Genomic DNA, 21,322 nt, shown 5'->3' with positions numbered 1-21,322 from the left:
ACTCCAGGCTTTCTCTCCACCCAGGGCTCAGCGGGATGTCTCTGTCTGCTGTTGGCAAGGCTTTAAGACCGCTGGGAACTCAGACACAAGCATCCTGGGGCCTGGAGGTGTGGCAGGGTGTAACTTGAATGAGGGTAACTTTCTAAAAGGCGCCTAACCATAGGCAGCCTGGGAAGGCATTAAGATGAGAGGATAATGGAAGGGAGGATCTTTGAACAGCCACTCGATTTTCTTAATGCTGGAGTCCTCTGCTTCCTTTGGTTGCCCTTGAACAGAGTACAAGGCCTTCTTACAGTGGGAGGCCAGTTATTGTTCAGTTGCTAAGTCATGTCTGACTCTTTGTGACCCCATAGACTACAGTACACCAGGCTTCCTTGTTCTTCACTATGTCCCAGAGTTTGCTCTAACTCATGTCCATTGAGTCAATGATGCCATCCAACCATCTCATCCTCTGTCATCCCCTTCTCCTCCTGCCCTCAATCTTTCCCAGCATCAGGGTCTTTTCCAATGAGTCAGCTCTTCACATCAGGTAGTCAAAGTATTGGAGCTTCAGCTTCAGCATCAGTCCTTCCAGTGAATGTTCAGGGTTGATTTCCTTTAGGATTGAACGGTTTGGTTTTCTTGCAGTCCAAGGGATTCTCGAGATGGACATCCTGTCAAAACTTCAAGTGTGAAATGAGGAATTAATTTGATGGAATGTATCCGTCTATCTTACCTGTTTCTCCAGAGCTGGACTGAACTGGTCTGACGAGGACACTTGAAGGCTCGTGAATAAGTTCATACATTTGGTGTGGAAGACAGAGCTAAAGATGTGGGTACTGGTGTATACGTGTGAATGTGCACATACGTGTATGTGTGGGGAGCACATATGAATTCAAAACCATCAGTATCTGAGGCTATTTAATCCTGGACCTTGCAGGTTAGTTTTTCTCACTGTTTGGACTTGAGGCCTCTGTTGCAACCATGCCCCAGCAGATCATCGGTCAGGCCAAGAAGCATCGTAGCTTGATCCCCCTTCATATGTACTGGAGCAGGAAGTACTGGAGCAACACTGCATGTCTTGCACCTGGCCTTGTTCAATTGCGATGTCAGGTGAGCCAAAAAGAATAACCCAGAACCCTGGAACCAGCTGGATCCTAATGATCAGTACAAGTTCTATTCAGTGAAGGTAGATTACAGAAAACTGAATAAAGAAGGTCCGGACTTCTAAATGAAGTATTTCACTATAAAGCTGCTTAGAATGAAGGTCTTCCAGAAGCCGTCTACACAATTTTCCACTTAATCAGGAAATATTTCCCCTCTAAATGCACGAAATCATGTTGGTGTTTTCTGTTGGGGTTTACACTGATTAATAAATAGTCTGAAACTTGAAAAAAAAAAAAAAAAAGGAAACGGTCGGTATGAAGACATTCTTCATTCTCAAGCCAGCCCCATGATGACAGAAAGAACTTGCTACCAGCCAGAAATGATGTCTCAGCATTGAGCAGTTTGAATTGGCTACTTTCCTGAAAATCTCTAGAAACAAATGTTTTTCCATGTAGCCTTTTCCAGAACAAATTAGCATAGACTCTGCAGATCCTGAATTAGGATCATAACTCAGGAACGTGGCTACATTTACCCCTGTGAGCTCCATAAGCATTGAGGCCTTATAGCTGCAGATTCCCTCAGCCTGTCTCTGAACTTCCCTCAATCTAACTTTGCATTTAAGCTAGAAATTATGCCTTTCTGGCTTCTAATTGTCAGAGAAGTGAAAACAGTTAATGAGGTAGGTTGTCATTTCCAATTCACAGCATTAATGTTTATCATCAGTTTGTGATGTATCATTTTTCACAAAGTGTGGAAAGCAATATATATGACTAAGGAGTATAAATGCTGTTCTGCATTTTTGCTTTCCTGTGAGCACATAGGCCAAATTATAAAGTGACCAAAATCAGATATCTAAGTATTCTTTCTTAGGATTATAAGTGACAAATAATTTATCTCTAAAATTAAAACTGCTGTCACTATTAAAACTTTTTAAAGTATGTATTTTTCCTGCACTGGGTCTTCATTGCTACACACAGGCTTTCTCAAGTTGTGGCAAGTGGGCGCTACTCCCTAGCTGTGTGCACAGGCTTCTCGTTGCAGTGACTTCTTTTGTTGCTGAGCATGGTCTCCAGGCACTTGGACTTCAGTAACGTCCGCACTTAGGCTTAGTAACTGTGGCTCGTGGGCTCCAGAGTGCTGGTGTACAGGCTCAGTTGCCCCATGGCATGTGGGATCTTCCTGGACCAGGGATCAAACTGGTGTCCCTTGCATTGCAAGGCAGATTCTTAACCACTGGACCACTAGGGAAGTCCAACATTTTTATATAAGTTCATGATAAAATATTTTTGTCCTAAAATCATAAATTTCTTTACAGGTCATCAGAAGAGATGATGTACGTGAAAATGTCTTGCAAATAGTGGATGCTATTTAAACATAAAGGATATCCACATCTGTTTTCAAATTTTAACCATGATCTCTTCTTTTATTTGAAACAAAAGTAAAGAAAGATAAATTGATCAGGCAAAATATTCCAGGAAACAGGACTCAAAGACAAGTCTTGTCACAGTTCTTCACTCAACCAGTATTTACTGTGTGTTTGCAGTGTATACAGTAAGGGTATTGTGTGTTTACTGTGTATACTGATATCATGGGACTTGAGAGGCACTTTGAATAACATTCTCCTGCTTGAAATATGTATCCTCACTAGTGGAAAACATCTCCCCATTCAAACACAAAGAGGTGAGACAACAGAGCAAGAAGCCAGTATCTCTGAAATCCCTCAGTTGGCATGTACTTGGCTGTACTGAGTGGTGAACGATGGGAAAGATTTGGATAGAGATGCCTGATGGCTCAGACTGTAAAGAATCGGCCTGCAGTGCAGGAGACCCGGGTTCGATCCCTGGATCAGGAAGATTCCCTGGAGAAGGGAATGGCTACCCACTCCAGTATTCTTGCCTGGAGAATTCTATAACAGAGGAGGCTGGCGGGCTACAGTCCATGGGGTCACAAAGTCAGACATGACTGAGCACGCACACACACCTATAGGGAGAGCCCACCTGTCCAATAGGCACACTTGGCCCTATGCCCAGAGCCGAGGGTACTTTTAAGTACCTATAAAAATGTTCCAATTTCTTTTAAAATCACGAGACAAAGGAAACTGTTAAGTCAAAGAAAGTTTCAATTTATAATATTAATACATCTTTGTATTAACAAAATCATAAAATAATTTTTAACATTTCTTTTAAGGGAGGAAAAAGTCCATGAAGGCAAAATTGCTTGTATTAGTTTCCTGCTGCTATTGAAACAAATTAGGACAAACTTGATATCATTATCTTTCAGTTCTGGTGGTCAGAAGAACAAAATGGGTTTCATGAGGCTGGACACATGGGGGCTTGTTCCCCATAGAGAGGAAAAATTAAGGGCCCTGCATCAACTGAGCGCCTGGCAAGAGCCCCATTGAAGTGAGAGGCCAGTCTTACTGGGAACTTCTGGGACTGCACCATCTGATACAAGGGTATGGACGATCCCTACCACCTTCTGCGTGTGAATACATACTGATCCCACCAGCTCATTCACTTTAGAATAAAGTTTCTAAAGCCAATGCTCATAGCCAGAGGCAAACAGAACAAGATGGTTAAAATACCTCCACTCAATTCAATGGATGTTTTCTAGAGACAGACTTTCTTGTCCAAACCTTGTTCTCTAAGGTCCCAGCAGTGTAATCTTAAAATGACCTTTAAGAATCTAAGGGACACATTTTCAGGACTGGAATTATAATTACAAGAAGAATGTGCAAGGCAGCTATTTCTGGTACCATGATGGATAGGATAGTGATGTTTATGAAAACAAACTTGAGTTGAGCAATGTTCCAGCAGACTTCATGCTGCCAGGGAAGACCATTGGGCCAACAGGACCCACGGTTTCCTTTACTAAGAGGGATCTGTCTCCCCATAATATTATGTAATTGACTCACATCTCCTCATTTTTCTTTAACAAACCCAGACACAGCTCCAGAGATGCCAAGTCCACACATATTTCATTTTTTTTAATCAGATATTTAACACAAGGAGACACATTTGCAGTCTACAGTTTAAACAACAGTCTAGGAAACCTCTGTGATTGTAGGATCTAATTTCAGCTTTCCTGTAATCCATTCCTCTGTATTACCATCTATAAAATGGATATAGCAATAATAAACCAAGTCATGAAATTATTTATAGGAATAACCACTGATGGGGATTGTATAGCACTTTACACATATAAAATCCTAAATAGTCCAAGCAATAAAAAGTAACATTTCCCAGTGACATCTCCATGAAAGCTAGTTTTTTTCTGAACAAGTACAAATTTTCCATAGAGATGCCTAAACTATAGTACTGCATACATAGATATGAAATGTAAACCGGATAGAAAAACAGAGCTATGTAACAAAATCTGAATTGAATGTTGGACTTTTATCTCAATACATCTGGCAATCTTCTTTTTGTTGTTGTTGTTGTTATTGCATATTGCATTTTGGTTTTCTTCCCACCATGAGGGAAAAATAAAAATCACAGAAACTATTTTACAGACAGGCCTACCAAATACTTTCTGAGTCTCTTAGTGAAAGACCAGGTCTTCAGAAAACTTCTCCAAGGGAAAATTCTTTGAAGTGTTTTACAGCCATTTGATCATTGGAGATTTTGATTATTTGCATTATTCTAAAATATCTTCATTCTCTAAAGCCTGGTAATAGTAAGTATTGTAGGAGACACTTTGATAAATAAGAGAAAACTAATAAGTAATAGTAAAAAAAAAAAAAAAAAAAAAAAAGAAAGACATGGCATTCCTCACTGAAGAGAACTGACATGGGGAAGGGATGGTTAAAATAAAAAATTGACAATGGAAATTTGGTGCTGCTTTATTTTTAAGAAAAGAAAATAATTCCCCACCACTGAATTTTTATAAAAACATTCAAGGTTTAAAAACAGTAAAAGAGCAAAATCATGAAGGTTGGGGCGTTAAGTGGGATTTCTGCAGAGAAATCACATAACAACACTTTGGAAAGCAGATTCAGGTGAAACTTGAATAGTGACATCCTGAACACTGTTTGGCCACAGACAGTAGAAATTTCTCCCTTTGTAGCGCTTTTCACCTCATCTCTGCAGGACAGAATAGGGAACGGAGTAAACTCTGAACAGCAGAAAACTACATCCAACTTGCAACAGGAAAAAAAGAAACCATGAGTGTTGTATCATTCCAAAATATTCTTGGACATTCCCTAGATTTTTTTTTTCCATCTTGCTGCTATACTTGCCCAACCATGCTGGGGTGTTATGCTATTTTAGACAAGAGTTAACAGGTCTTTTATATACACACATTTCCACATTCCAATGAGACCTATTATATCCTTTTCCTCCCCACCCCACCCCCCACCACACACACACACACACACACACACACACACACACACACACCACTCTCTCTCCTCCTCCACTCACACAGTACCCTCTCCATCCACTCATTTTTCCTTGTTGTTTAACACTTCCCAATGACTGAATGTTTCCAAAGCCATGCAAACCCACAGGACTGAGAAAGGTTTCCATCACGTGACATGGTTGATTCTGCAAAATGAAATGGCTGCAGTCAGAAAGCAGGTAAAACAGAGCAAATGGCAGGGAAAGAAAGGGCTTAGACTGGGCTGATAATCAAGTGACGGGGTGGGAACAGGCCTCCAGGAATACTGTAGCATCTTTCTACTCACCCTGTTTCATGTAGACCAATAGCATCAGCTGGGATCTTGTCAGAAATGCGGAAACTTAGGGCTCACTTGGATTCAAATCTATTTAATCAGAATCTGCATTTTAACAAGACCCCTAGATGAGTCAGAGACACTAAGGAGAAACACTTCCTTGGGTCAGTCTCTTGCCACCAGAAAACTAAAAAGAGTAGTCAATAATATAAACATTTATATCCAATAAAGGAAAAAAAATATAATTTCCCTTGATATTTCAAGAACTATTAGGCTTCGCAATCAAGATGCAGTTAAACTCCTTCTCCTGCTCTCATCTACTACCCTTCTCATTATTTAGGAGGATTTTCTGTGCTTGACATGCAGATTCCCTCAGTCAGTCCAATGACTTCATGGCAACACAAGGAAACTACAGTCTAAAATGTGGGCTTTGGAACAGAGACCTAAGGCCCCACACCATCTGCCCAGATAATTAATACTGTGATGGGCACTCCACCCTCCCCTCCCAGTGAAATCTGTTCCCAAAGAGGGGAATGTAGTGTTACCCCTTCCAGAGTCATTTTCATTCAACTCAAAAGAAATTACTGAATATAGAGTATTTGGTAAAGGAGATGCAAATTTATTTTTTCCTTTTTAGGCTAAGTTGCACTGGAGGATGTTCAGGAACCCCTATACCACATCAGATGGTCATCAGCCCTCTTTATAAGACCTGTCCTGCTCTCACTACAGAAGAGAAGGTTGAGGGGAAAGGTTTAGAGTCACTTGGGGTTCTATAGAAAAGTGCCTTCTAGATCTTTGAAGTTATGGGGAAAAAAACAAGTGAAGAATGAGGGCAGAGTTATGCAGTCACCTAAATAAAAGAGAGAATTGCTCTAGGAAAGTTTAGTCCGTCTGAAAAGGGGTTCGTTGCACAGAAGCCACAGTGGCAGAGTCCATCCAAGCAATCTGGGACAGGTATTCTCCACCATCAGATTTTGAGTGTGAGCATTTCCAGTCCCACTGAAAATCCATCCTTACGGTGGAGTTGGATGCAAAATGTGTGGCCACAGACTACTTCTGGTCCCATTCACAAAGTTATTCCTGTTATAGCTTGAATGTTTCGGGCTAACTTACCCTGATGCTGCTAGTGATCCAATTTCTCTAAATCCTACGTTTTAGATTCTGCCCTACAAAAAAATTTTTTAATGAAGTAATACTTTACTTTCCTTAAGGCTTGATCACAACAAGGAAAGAAGGAATCACTATTCAGGTTCTTAATGCCAAACTTCTCATAATGAATGGATGGTTTGACTTTCTAAAACATATATCAAATTAAAACCTGGGTTAACATGAGTCTTCCCATAAGAAAGGGACAACTTGCAACACCATGGCACACCAATAACAGGCATTCTTGGGAAACATGAATCATGTGTTTATGCTCCTTCCCTGGTGGCTCAGCTAGTAAAGAATCTGTCTGCAATGTGGGAGACCCAGCTTCAATCCCTGGGTTGGGAAGATTCTCTGGAGAAGGGAATGGCAACCCACTCTAGTATTCTTGCCTGGAGAATTCCATGGACAGAAGAGCCTGGTGGGCTTTGCAGTCCATGGGGCTGCAAAGAGTTGGACAGGACTAAGTGACTAATACACACTCCTACTACACTACTAAATAGAAAGCCACAAGCCAACCAACACCCACCCCCAAGAAAAGACTTGTTAAAACCAGAGATGAAGTGATATGATGTCTGGGGTTGTCTTTAAAATAATCCAATGCCATTCAAGTTGAGAGGAAAGGGAATATATCGACCAAGACTGGTCATGAGTTAACAATTGTCAGAGCTGGGTGAATTGCACTTGGAATTATTGTTCTGTTTCTAATTTCCACAATTAAGAAAAACAAATTTTTTCCAAATACCAGGAATGACAACTGAAAATTGAACGTAACTTCTTGCTCTGAATCTGTATATTTGACTAACTTCTTGCTCCGAACAAGTCAGATTTCTAAGGATGGGGCAGGACACAAAGTAAATACAGTTCTATCTTTGAATTTGCCAACAGTCTCAAACTATCATTCTTTGCTTAAGGCGGTTTTTGTCATTCCAATTAATCCAACATCATTCAACACATTCATTAACATTATATTTACTACATCTTCCAAATCATAATTAATAGAAATAAGACCAAGTATTTTATGATGGTATAAATCACTGGGAGAATCTTCTCAATTAAATAGTTGATGAAAAGCAATAAATGATAATAATTCTGCAAATTCACCTCAAGATGATCCTCAAAAGATCCATAAGGTGCATTCACTTAATTTAAATGCCTACATAGCACATTGAAATGTCTCCAATATTTCAAAAGCCAAAGTTAAAAAAAGAAAATATAATGGTAGTTATGTCTAATCTGGCTTTTAATTTATTGGTAGGGAAAAGGTTTTTCATGAGAAATGCTTTTAAATATATCCTCCAAGTCTCTTAGTTTGCCATTTAGAAACAAATCAGAAAAAAAAAAGCTTTTCTAAACACTGAAAAATTCAGTATAATGATAAAAATTCCTAATATCAAGTAAGAAATAATTAATCCTATTCTTCAATCCACACTAATATTCTTACCCACATATATCTGAATAAATATCATATAAAGTAATTCACATGACTAAATATGTCTAAAATATTTCATATAAAACTTGACTATTATATGAATAGAATATATTTTTTTCTTTTATTATACCATTTATTCAGGTGATTTGCCTGTTTGTTCTCAGAACCATTCCTGATTTTTCCTAATTGGCACTGTATTTCAAAGGAAAACTCTATAAACTACATTTCCCAGGACCCCTCTCAGAAAGACTTCCTGTTAGGTTTGGCCAATGGGAGGCAGTAGTGGGAGATTGAGGGTTGGGAGAAAGAAGCCAGAGTATTTCTTCTCTTTCTCTTCGGGGTAGTGAGTATACTCCCTACATAGACCAGAGAGTCTCTTCCCTTTGTGGCTCTAGTCCCTGGTGGATGGCCCCACCCTGTGCCTCTGAGCAGCCCCACTTCCTACCCAAGCGGTGCTGGCCTCAGGCCCAGATGACGCTGTCTTCTGCCTTGGTTCCTCCAGCTCTAAAGCTGACAGGATTCTTGCTATTGCTAACCTCTGGTTGCCTTCCTTCCTTTTCTGACTTTTAAGCACTGCTAACACCTTTTGTAATTATTTCCCCACGATAAATGTGTTTACTGAAATAAATGTGGCTTAAATTCTGTTTTCCTGACTGGATCTTAACTAATATACTCTTCATCTTTAATTTTGCAATTTTATAGTCTTTTTTAAAAAGCTGTTATGTGTATTGGCATAATTTTTATCCTTACAAAATGATTCTATTTATTGTTTATGATCAATTTCTTCTTAAGTGGTTGCAAGTATTCTTACCAGAAATCCTATTATTTTGCTAAATACTGGGGAAAAGCAGTTTCCAAACATTTGTAAGAGACTTTTACTTTAAAAATTGGTATTAATGTTGTCCTGTGCTACCCTAGAGGTTTGGTCAATAATTACATAATAATTTCTTACCACACATGAAATACTAAAAATAAAAATTTTAAAACTATGAGCCCTCCCTGAAAAGGAACTCACCACCTCAGTACAGAACATTGGACATATTCATTGAAAAAGGCTATAGGACATTAGTAAACATATGTTTTCCTTATAATATCTACATATGCCTTCACTTGCTTGTATAATAGATGCATTCCTAAAATATTAAATGTAAATCAAGTCAAACATAATTTTGTTCAGTAATGCAAAATGTGAACAATATTGAGGTGAACAATATTGAGGTTTATAAAAGACCATCATTCTACCTCTTTCCTCCTTCAATTCTCTCCCAGCTTCGCTAACTATATTCCCCAGAGATGGGTATTGTTAGCAATTTGGTGTCTATTCATCCAGACACTTTTCAATACATATATTAACTGTTTCATTTATTCAACAAATATTTATGAGCACCTACCATAGACCAGGCACTTTCTAAGCATAAGGAATATAACAGAGGAAGAAAGAGATCAAGCTGCTCCATGAAGTTTATATTCTGACAGGAAGACAATGACAAACAAAGACATAAATACCTGTATATAGGAAGTAATAGAAGCTAAGAAGGAAAATAAAGCAGAATAATGAACAGAGATGATGGGGAAAAGAGGAGAGGTTTTCAGTTTTAGTACTTTCTCAGAGGTATATGTTACCCTACAGATTTTAGGGAGCTTAGTTTAGACACAAATGTTTAAATGGTTGACAACAGCCTCTTTCAATCTGTATAGTAGGAAAATGATCTAGGTAATCCCTTGAGGTTCCTTTCTTCCCCAACACTTCGTTATCAACAACTTCACAATTAACCACATAATTAACGACTCTATTTTTATAATTTCTTTAAATTTTAATATTCATAATACCCTAACAGTTTCATGATCCTTAGCCCCTCATTCTCTTTCTGTTCTAACAAACAGATTTTTTCTCTGTTTCCCAGCCCACCAGCCTCACAAATCACTGACTTGGGTCACATAGGCATTTAATGTAGAAATAAATCAATAATATTTTTATACTGGGAAAGCTATGCAACTTGTCTGACAGTTTCACTACACCCTTCTCAGATTCTCAGAGTGCCTGATATGCCCAGAACTTCCTGCGGAAAGCTTCTTATATATCAAATGCTAGGTATCATCACAACCTGACCATAAATTAGTAGGCAGAAGTCAGTTCCTGAGTCAAGGGCAACTGGCTCCAGACTGGCCATCAGCTCATGTGGGACCAACACTGAACATCTGCCCTAACCAGGTGCCTTAAACTAGGTCCCATTGGATACTCTCTCACGGGCAATGTAAATCTGAGGCTTGCAACTATGTTAGCAAACACAGAGCACTATGGAAATAAACATACAGTAGATGTCACGAAGCAGGGGAAGCAGGCTGTAGTAAGAAGGTGTGCTATCAAGAATAAATGTGAATGGCAATAAAAAGAATAAACATGGAGAGGGAATTGAACTGTGGAGAAAAATTAGGCAGAGGAGAGTTGTTCCAAGGACAGCCTCCTCTAAGAGATGCTGTTGGGTCTCCAGGTGTCCTGCCAGCCTCCCTGAAGGATCACTGTATCCCAAATGCCTGGAACTTTCTGGCCTGTGAGTGATGATCTTGGGCCCTCCTTACTTTGCCAGGGTTTATTCTTATTTAAAAACATGTTAACTGAAGTCAACTGAAAATAAATCTTGGGATTAAAGCAAAATTAAAACTGCATTGAAGGAAGTTGGCCAACATCATTTATGCACCCAGATAAACTTCTCTGCATGACTGGTGAGGTCAGTTATCAATAACACATTCCAAAGCTTCATTGTATGCAGAGCACACTGGAAAATATCGATGACATGGCCCACAGGGACATTATGACCCAATGAAAGGGAGAAGGATAAGTATTGACACTAATGCTCTGGACAGAGATTTACAGGAAGTTTAGCACAAGCAATTGCATCACTGCAATATATTTAGTCATGATGAAGACTATAGACTGGGTCGACACTGTGAGGGTTCGGTTCCCAGCTCACCAGCTTAGAAGTTGTTTTACTCTGGGTAAATTACAGCCATTGTTTCTATGCCCAACTGCTTTCATTGGTAAAACGGAGACACCTAGACAGAGTGGTGTGGGGATTAAATGAATTAATATGTGTAAGATGCTTATTGCTACACCAGTATTTATAGCTCATGACAGTGGAAGAAATGGGCTGCACAAGTACAAATCTTGAAAATAGTAAAAAGAAAAAACATTGTTTCAATTATATATTTATCTTTTACACATGCTAGTGTTTAAATATGCACAAAAGCTATAAACCCCCACAAGACTATAAGTTCTGGGAAGGCAGGGATCCTGTTTAAGTTACCATTTCTCTCTCCAACTGTAACAGTTTTTAGCACAAAATGGGTAATTGATAGTATTTGTTATATCCTATGGTCAATACACTCAATTAATAGTATAGTGCTGCCCCATTTTTCCTTTTCATCTTTCTGATATAGGTTTTATCTGTTTAACTTGCTGCTTCATTTATCTGACATGTAAATTTCCTCAGCAACAGTACAAGGGGATTCAATCTTGCTGCGACCATATCGCTACTTGAGAAAGCATTTCTCCCATTTAGAAGTCTTGTCTATCTACTTTTTAAGAGCAAACAATTTACAACATCTATTCTCCATTCTAGATTCTGCCAGAGACACAGTAGGAAAATCCTGGAACACCCAGTACCTATTGTGTACCTGGGATTCCCACAGATGGCCTCTGAATCTGTTATAATTGATTTACCAGGACTTGAGTGCACACAGAGTAGTGTGGGAATTCTGAGTGGCATCCTTAGATTTCTTTTTGCCGCATCCTTTGCCCTGACTTTAAGAGGAAGCCAACCTTCTCTCCTCTGACCTGTGCCACAGATGTCTTCCACATCAATACCATCTGTGATCCCAACGGAAATGATAGTTAAAATTTGTTGCATCTGTTATTGGACCTATCTTTGCGGTATGAGTAATGAAATTTGGCTTCCAAACTAATTCATTTTTATGCAGATAGCCCAAAATAACCTGTAATTAAAACACTAAAGGTAGACACAACTGGGAGATACATGATGAATGTCAGAAAAAGTTTTTTTTCAATAAAGAAGTCTGACAATTTTTTAAAAAAAATATCAACTCTAAGAGATATTTATCTAAGTTAGTATCTAAGTTATTTATTTTCTAAGTTAATAGAAAATAAAATTATGGAAAGATAGCTTTTTATTGGTAGACCTGAAACTGTGGAAATGAAGTGTTTGATAACCTGAAATATTGCTCTTTCTAAAGCACTATTTTTATAATGGAATTGGAAGGTGACTATTGTTTTGCTATTATTTTAATTACTGTGAACATATGGGGTAAAGAGAGGGAACATAAAAATGATTGCAGTTAAAGTATACCTATAAGAATCAATTAAATTTATTTTCTAAGGGATCATAAAAGTGATAATTCTATCACTCAAAATTGAAGATTATTTAATTTATATATTAAATTAGTAAGATTTTCAAATAATGTATTTTATATTAATTAAATGAGACATTGGGAGATTGCAAATGGCAAAAGAAAAAGTTTAATGGGCTTGATGTTTTGGTATTTATCAAAACTATATTCTTGTAATTTCTAAGTTGATATTGGCAATAAATAATAACTTCCAGCCCTAGAAGAAAACTTAATTATATTCTACTTAGTTTTGCATATTCTTTTCATGAATAAAAACCTGGTTTTCCAGTGGCCTCATGTATGACCAGTGGCAAGCTGAACCAGAGCCTTATTTCCCCTCCATCCAGGCTCTGGAGGTTCCACCACCCTTCAGCTAACAGATTACAGAAAGTTTAACCAGTTAAAACTCTCTCAGAGTGAACTGTTCAAAAAACACATGCATTATCATCTTTTCATCATAATGACTTTTCTAAGGATGACTATTTTTTCTGCTATAAGTGATAAAATAATCTTTGCTTTCAACAAAAATAATTTTGCAAAACAAAAATTTAAGAGATAACCAAAGTTATGCTGGCTAGCTAAAACTATAAAGATTACTGAATAAAATATTCTTAGGGCCATTTCACATAGAAGAATCAAAAGTTCTATCCTGAGAAGTGAAAACAAAACCAAAAATCAATTGCTATTCTAGAAAAACACACTTCAAGTCTTACCCCATTTTATTGGTTGCACCAGGTTATAAAGTAGGATTGGTATTTCATTTAAGGAAGCTTATCAGCATGACTTACACAAGAGTATGGCCATATGTGGAAGGAAACATTGCTCTGGGATTAGGATCTCTGGATTTAATTCCAGGCTCTATCATTTCCTAAGTGTGTACCTAAAGCACGTGCTTAATCTCTTTCAGTCCCTCAGTTTCCTGAAAAAAGGGTATAATATCAACCTTAAAGGGTTGTTTGTATAGATTAAAAAGGTAGCATATAAAGTTCTTGGAGCTTCCTGGGCACATATGGAGTAGTCAATAAATAAATATTGGGTCACTATTATTGTTGTTATGATCAGTACTCTGATTGTAGGTCACCAACAACAAATATCAGAGAAGGCAATGGCAACCCACTCCAGTACTCTTGCCTGGAAAATCCCATGGATGGAGGAGCCTGGTAGGCTGCAGTCCATGGGGTTGCTAAGAGTCAGACACAACTAAGCAACTTCACTTTCACTTTTAACTTTCCTGCATTGGAGAAGGAAATGGCAACCCACTCCAGTGTTCTTGCCTAGAGAATCCCAGGGACGGGAGAGCCTGGTAGGCTGCCGTCTATGGGGTCGTACAGAGTCGGACACGACTGAAGCAACTTAGCAGCAGCAGCAGCAACAACAAACATCCATGGAATGTGAACATTTTAGAAGACACTGTGAGATGTTACAAAGGAATAATGATTCCTTAAGAATTGATGCTTTTGAACTGTGGTGCTGGAGAAGACTCTTGCGAGTCCCTTGGACTGCAAGGAGATCAAACCAGTCCATCCTAAAGGAGATCAGTCCTGGGTGATCATTGGAAGAACTGATGCTGAAGCTGAAACTCCAATACTTTGGCCACCTTATGTGAAGAGCTGACTCATTGGAAAAGACCCTGATGCTGGGAGGGACTGGGGACAGGAGGAGAAGGGGATGACAGAGGATGAGATGGCTGGATGGCATCACCAACTCGATGGACATGAGTCTGGGTGAACTCCGGGAGTTGGTGATGGACAGGGAGGCCTGGCATGCTGCGATTCATGGGGTCGCAAAGAGTCGGACACGACTGAGTGACTGAACGGAACTGAAGAAGATACAGGGCAGTAGAAGGGTGATAAAAACAAAAATATAAGTGTGTGATAAAGCCTAACTGGGCTTCCCCTGTGGCTTGGTGGTAAAGAATCTGCCTGCCAATGCAGGAAACACAGGTTCAATCCCTGATCTGGGAAGATCCCACATGCTAAGAGCAATTAAACCCATGTGCCACAACGATGGAGCCTGTGCCCTAGAGCCCAGGAGCCACAACTACTGAGCCCATGTGCCCTAAAGCCCGTGCTCTGCAACAAGGGAAGCCACTGCAATGAGAAGCCTGCGCATAGCAACAAAGAGTAGCCCATTCTCACTGCAACTAGAGAAAAGACGGAACAGCAATGAAGACCTGACATAGCCAAAAATAAATAAATAAAATTATTTAAAAAAAAATAAGACATGAAGTGGAAATAAGAGGTACAGCTATATCATTTGCCAGTAGTGCTGTGGTCTGCTAATAATTTTCAAGAAATGCACTGCAAATTAATATGACTAATAAAATTTACTAATATAATTAAAAGTACCAAAAATCAGCAATTTTCTTAAATAATATCATTAATAGAAGTAAATGTAAGATAAAAAGTGTCTTTTCACAATTGCTATTTAAAAAAATAGAAATAACTTAGAAAAGAGTAGAACTTCTATTTAACCCCACCCACTGCCTCACGGGGGATCGGGGGGTGGAATAGGGAGGCGGTTGGGGAAGGAACCTACAACATTTTATCAGGAGACAAAAGAGAACTTGAATAAAGGTTATATACCACAGTCTTAAATGAGAGATAAAATATTAGAAAAATAACTACTTTTCATGGATGGATTATAATTTCCAGTCAATTATAATAAAGATATCAGTGAAATTTCCTCAGAGTTGGCAAAGTGATTATAATATCCTCTGGAAGGATGACTGAAAGATAAGGTCAGACTTCATTTGGATTAAAGAAAATAAGTCTTAAACATCTAAGCTAATGGACTGAGGGCCATGCATATACATATACATGGGAAAAGTACAGAAGGAAATTATCTTAAAAACATTATCTCTAGGTGATGAGACTCTGGATGGATTTAATTTTTTTGTTGTTCTTCTGTATTTGCCAAAATCTTTATAATAACTACTTACTGATTTCAGAATCAAAGGAAATACACGTTTTTAAAACAGGAAACAAAAAAATAAATAGCTTGAGTTCTGGAAGCAAAGTTGAACTCCAACAAAAATCATAATTTTGCCAGACTCAATAAAAATTAAATTGATACACTAAGAAACCACTTACAAGGAAGGAAGCACATATTTGCTATTAAATTCTATGAGACTAGGCAACCACACAGGTATAATTCTTATTCTGTTAATAATTGACCAAAAAAAAAAAAAAAATGTAATGCCATATACTTAGACCTGGCACTCAAGACGAAGAAAAGGGACTACAGACTAGGAAAACCCAGCAATTTTCCCATATAGAAGATGGCTTTTGAGGAGAAGATGGTATGTGGATAGTTGAAGCAGATTACTTAGGCATGTAACATGGCTGCCAGTGAGGATGAGTAGATTTTGTGGATTCTGCCTGGCCCTGGGTCAAGATTACCAAGACTACTTACTCAATTTGGTTCCACTTTACTAGGATTGACGGGTCTCCTCTGAATTCGGCATACTATTAGACGCTGTGATTGTCACAAAAGCAGTGTAAAACATGGCCCTTGATCTCCAAGACCTTTCAGTCTGATTGTGGAGGCAAGATAACACATGAACAACTTGAATACAAGACAAAAGAATAAATAGATTAAGTGCACATACGAGAGGTTCAGAGAAGAGCCGCAATAGAAGGCCAATGAAGGATAAAATGCAGGGGCCAGAGGAGAGAGGAGAATGTTCATGCCCCAGAAAACATGTTGTGACTTGTAAATGTGTCCCTGTAGCCTCCATCCCCTCTTTGATATTGCATGAGAATCACAAATTCTATAGGCCAGCCACTCTGACTATAAGTCAGTCCTTAGAAATATTGCCCATCTCTTAAACAATAGCTTGGTTTCAACCCACTTTTTAAAAACCATATCAAGGTTTAATCATGCCACTTTTCTCTGACAAAACCCTTACATTTTCTAAATTCGTGAAGCTGACATGTCAAGATGTTTTCCACTAAAGTCAATTTATCCAAGCTGTGATGAGACTTTAAAGAAACCTTGTTTTAAACAGCTTTGAATCAGATACAAAGAACCAGTGTGGGCAAGGATCCAACAGGAGAGCATACTTTTCACATAGACTGCTCTGGAGATCCTTGTCAACATCAGATTGCATCAAAAATTTCAAAGGGATTTGGATTATTCAGTCTTCTTTGATTGGAATTCAGAAGCAACTGGAATTCAGGGTGAGATCTGAACAGATAAGGCCATTGTTTTTGAAGGAATACCAAGGCCTTAAAAGTGGTCAGAGATCACTCTGATGGAGAGGGGTTCAAATTACAGAAGGAATTTAACCTAACACACACAGCACATTGGCTCCACAGATAAACATGACACAGAGCAGTCATAGTAGATTACTAAATAAAATCACAGTACAACTCGCCACTGCAAGTTTTTCATTATGCTCTATGGGAATGAGATGTAAAGGAATTGGTGCCTTATTTTACAGGGAATTAATGGAATCATCCAAGATATTTCTAGCACATGATGAAATCTAACCTGGAGTTAGAATTTAAGCATTCCCCAGATGAAGATACTCGGTCTCACATTCTGTCCCTGTGTCAGGCAATAACACTGAACATAAAACACACTCAAAGTGCACTTCAGATTCTTTAGTAGAATTTCTTTGACACCTGTTAAATTTTAAAGAGCTCTGTGAAAAAGCATTTTCTTAACTATTCAACTGGCTCTTGATTCATTTACGTGCATAGAAATGCTCTGAAAGCTTAAAATTGAAAGTATTCTACTTACTAACATTTTTCCTCCAGTGTGCATTCTCAATCTTACCTGATATGGGCCTGCTCATAAGTGGACAGCCTTGTTTGAAATGTTTATGGGCCAGAATCATGCAGATTTGATACTGCTGTCCTGAGCTTTACTGTCAATTATTTTGATGAGCAAATATAATTGAACCACTGTGTGCTTTCATGATAAATTTCATCTAAAATCCATGATAATTTAAGCCCCCATTCTGAATGCTGCTGCTGCTAAGTCGCTTCAGTCATGTCCGACTCTGTGCGACCCCATAGACAGCAGCCTACCAGGCTCCCCCGTCCCTGGGATTCTCCAGGCAAGAATACTGGAGTGGGTTGCCATTTCCTTCTCCAATGCATGAAAGTGAAAAGTGAAAGTGAAGTTGCTCCGTCGTGTCCCACTCTTAGCGACCCCATGGACTGTAGCCTACCAGGCTTCTCCGTCCATGGGATTTTCCAGGCCAGAGTACTGGAGTGGGGTGCCATTGCCTTCTCCACCATTCTGAATAGATGAAACCAAATCTCAGCACTATGTCTCATTTATATGACTTAAATTGATTGAAGCCAGATCATCAGCTCTGTTATTTCAACCACCTTCACCATTTGATGTGAATTGCTGAGTGGACAATCATGTAGACATAGCATGTTGATAAAAATCCAAAGAATCAAATCAACCATGCTTCACAAAGGTTGATGGCCACAGAGAGATACTTAGATCCACACCCAACAATATACAGTTCTCCCCAGGGAGCCACATTCTTCACTCTTCAGTGTCATTGTAAAAACTGTCTTTTGCTGAAACTTCCTTCTCTTCCTCACCTGGCTAGTCCCTTCAGACACCACAGCCTCCGGAATGTCTTCTCTGATTGGGAGGTGCAGAGATCAAGCTCCCTAATACTTTCCTTGCCACTGTGTACCTTAAGCAAACACTCCCAAGGACTCAGGCAACTTGAATTCAAGTCTTGTCTTTGCTAATTTGCACATTTGTTAATTGTGTGGCCCTATGAAAAGACTCTGATGCTGGGAGGGATTGGGGGCAGGAGGAGAAGGGGACGACAGAGGATGAGATGGCTGGATGGCATCACTGACTCAATGGACGTGAGTCTGAGTGAACCCCGGGAGTTGGTGATGGACAGGGAGGCCTGGCGTGCTGCGATTCATGGGGTCGCAAAGAGTCGAACACGACTGAGCGACTGATCTGATCTGATCTAATGCAAGCTCTCCCAATTTTAGTTTCCTCCTATGTAAAATTGAGATAATGACAGTGTTTGCCTCATTGGCCTAATGTGAGAATTAAAGGAAGGATGCTTATAAAAATAGTAGAGAGAAGCCTGGCACAGAGCAACATTCGATAAAGATTAGCCCATGGATATTCACTCAGATCTACTTTTTTTCCTGTAATACATTTAAGCTATTTATTTAAGCTAGGGCATTCTTGTTGATATTTTGCAATGTTATGTTATATATTATTAATACATTTTTCAGGAATTCATACAATCTAAATATGTAATCTAAATTCACTTGTTAAATTGTTGAAAATGATTTTATAATGAATGAGGCCAAATTAGTATTCAGGAGAAGCCCGTCTTCAATTTTATTAAGAAAATGAGTGAGGTTTTGGGGCACAGAAAACAAATTTTTCCCCACAGAAATACATCAATTCTATAATCTAAGTTTCTTGGATCTAGCTGTAAATAACTATACCCTTCATGAACAAAAAGAATGATAGCATATTTCTAGATACTTAAGTATATTTCAGTAGGAGAAAAAATGGTGAACATGATAAACTATGTTTAATTACCATTGGAAGTTTTTTTTTAATTATTTGTTTTAAGATAAAAAGCAAGAAATAATGATAAAGGAAAATTCAGAATTTTCTTGCTAGAAGAACTTTAGTATCCAGGAATCTGAATATTCTTCCTGAAAATGGCCAATAAAGTGCTGAGTCAGAAGACTTTAAAACACAACAAATAAAAAATACAAACAAATCGTACTGAGGTCATTAAATTCCAAGGACAAAGAGAAAACCCAAAAATCTTTCAGGAAGAAAAAAAAAATGGGTTACCTAAAAAACAAAAATCACTTTGCCATCATATTTCATATCAATGATGAAGGACTAAAGGATAATAGAGAAATGCTTTCAAAAAGCTAAGAAAAAATTATTTTGATCTTAGAATTTTATAACCTGACAAAATATCAATCCAGTATGAAGGGAAAAAAGATATTATTATGCACATAGTAATTTATAAAGCTTAGCACCCAGGCATCTCTTTGGGGGAAAAAAAATGACAAAAAGGGAATCTAAAACAAAAGGAGAATTTTCACAAAGTATAACATGTTACAAGGAGATGAGATTAAAAGCCCACTAGCAATTATACTTAAGTCTAAATTATATTTCATAATGTGGCTGTGAGGCTCAGTATATTGATAGCTATCAGGAAATGTCATAAGAAATAGAAGAATAGTATTTTAAAAATTAGCAAGTCAAGAAAATTCCAAATGATCTTGTCAAAATAAACAAAGATGGAGAAGGAAGGGAAAAGTAAAAGTGTGTTACCAGTCTTGTCATGTTCAGGGGGACAAAGAAGCTGTAGATCCAGATTAATTCTCCATGTTAGTTAAAGTATATAGATCTAGCTATGTTTATTAAAGTGGTAAGGATAGGTTGTTGTTATTTAGTTACTAAGTCATATCCAACTTTTCTGCCAACCCCATAGACTGTAGCCGGCCAGGCTCCTCTGTCCATGGGATTTCCCAGGCAAGAATACTGGAGCAGGTTGCCATTTCCCTCTCCAAAGGATCCTCCTAACCCAGGGATCAAACCTGCATTGGCTGGTAGATTCTTTACTGCTGAGCCATGAGTGAAGCCAAGGATAAGTATCTTAGATTTAATGTGAGTTTTCAGCTAAGGATGTGAACATGGAGGTTTGATTCAGTGGGGTCATCACTGGATATCATATGCCACAAGGAGATGCTATCAAAATAAGACATGCTTCCTGACCCAGCAACTCTAATTCCAGGAACTTAGCTACAGAATCCTTACACCTGGGCACAAAGATATGTGTATATTTAGCATTTGGAGCCCAATCCACATTTTCTTCTAAGGGGAACTGGGTTATAAAATGTATACACCCAGCATGAAATATTACATTACCATTAAGAAGACTGAAGTAGATTTATGAACACAGACATGGAAAGCCATATTACCTGAAAAAACGTGCTGAAGATTATACAGCACGTTTATGATATACATCATACGATGTTACCTCAGTTTAGGAAACTTAAAAACTCACTAGGTGTGTATTTTACACATTTAGGTTTATAATGCACGGAAAAGGTATTGCAACCAAAAGTAGGGGAGATTCATAGCAAAGAAGGATATTTAAATTTTACTACATATAACTTTATATTCTGGATATTTTCTACAGTAACCATGTATTACAAGCATATCTCAGAGATATTGTAGGTTCTGTTCCAGATCACTGCAATAAAGCAAATATCTCAGTTAAATGAGTCACATGAATTTTAGGGTGTCCTAACACATATAAAAGCCATGTTTACACTATACTGTAGTCTATTAAGTGCTCAACAGCATAATATCTAAAAGAAATAAGGTACATAACTAAAAATACTTTATTGCTAAAAAATGCTAACCATCATCTGAGCCTTCAAGAAGTTGTCATAGCAACATCAAAGATCACTCATCACAGATTACTAGAGCAAATATAATAATAATTGAAAAGTTTTAAATATTGCAAGAATTACTAAACTTACCAAATAGGGACACAAGTGAGCAAATGCTGTTGGAAAAGTAGTGCCACAAACCTTCAATTT

General features: G+C 38.2%; 1 long non-coding RNA gene and 1 pseudogene across 7 annotated transcripts in view; one reads left to right on the top strand and one right to left on the bottom strand.

The window, feature by feature from the left end:
• Positions 1 to 21,322, bottom strand: part of LOC147366227 (uncharacterized) — a 514,655-nt gene that overhangs the window by 299,552 nt on the left and 193,781 nt on the right. The window lies entirely within an intron of this gene.
• On the top strand, positions 681 to 1,339 carry LOC147366230 (cytochrome c oxidase subunit FA4 pseudogene; annotated as a pseudogene). Its single transcript, XR_015133270.1, has 2 exons — positions 681 to 811; positions 920 to 1,339. The product of XR_015133270.1 is annotated as a cytochrome c oxidase subunit FA4 pseudogene (transcript).

Source organism: Bos grunniens, chromosome 9, assembly GCF_055505025.1.
Source record: "Bos grunniens cultivar Pamir isolate PY7600 chromosome 9, Bosgru_T2T1.0, whole genome shotgun sequence".
Classification (NCBI taxonomy): domain Eukaryota; kingdom Metazoa; phylum Chordata; class Mammalia; order Artiodactyla; family Bovidae; genus Bos; species Bos grunniens.
The sequence above is the reverse complement of the archived record's forward strand: the minus strand, read 5'-3'. Positions and strand labels throughout refer to the sequence as shown.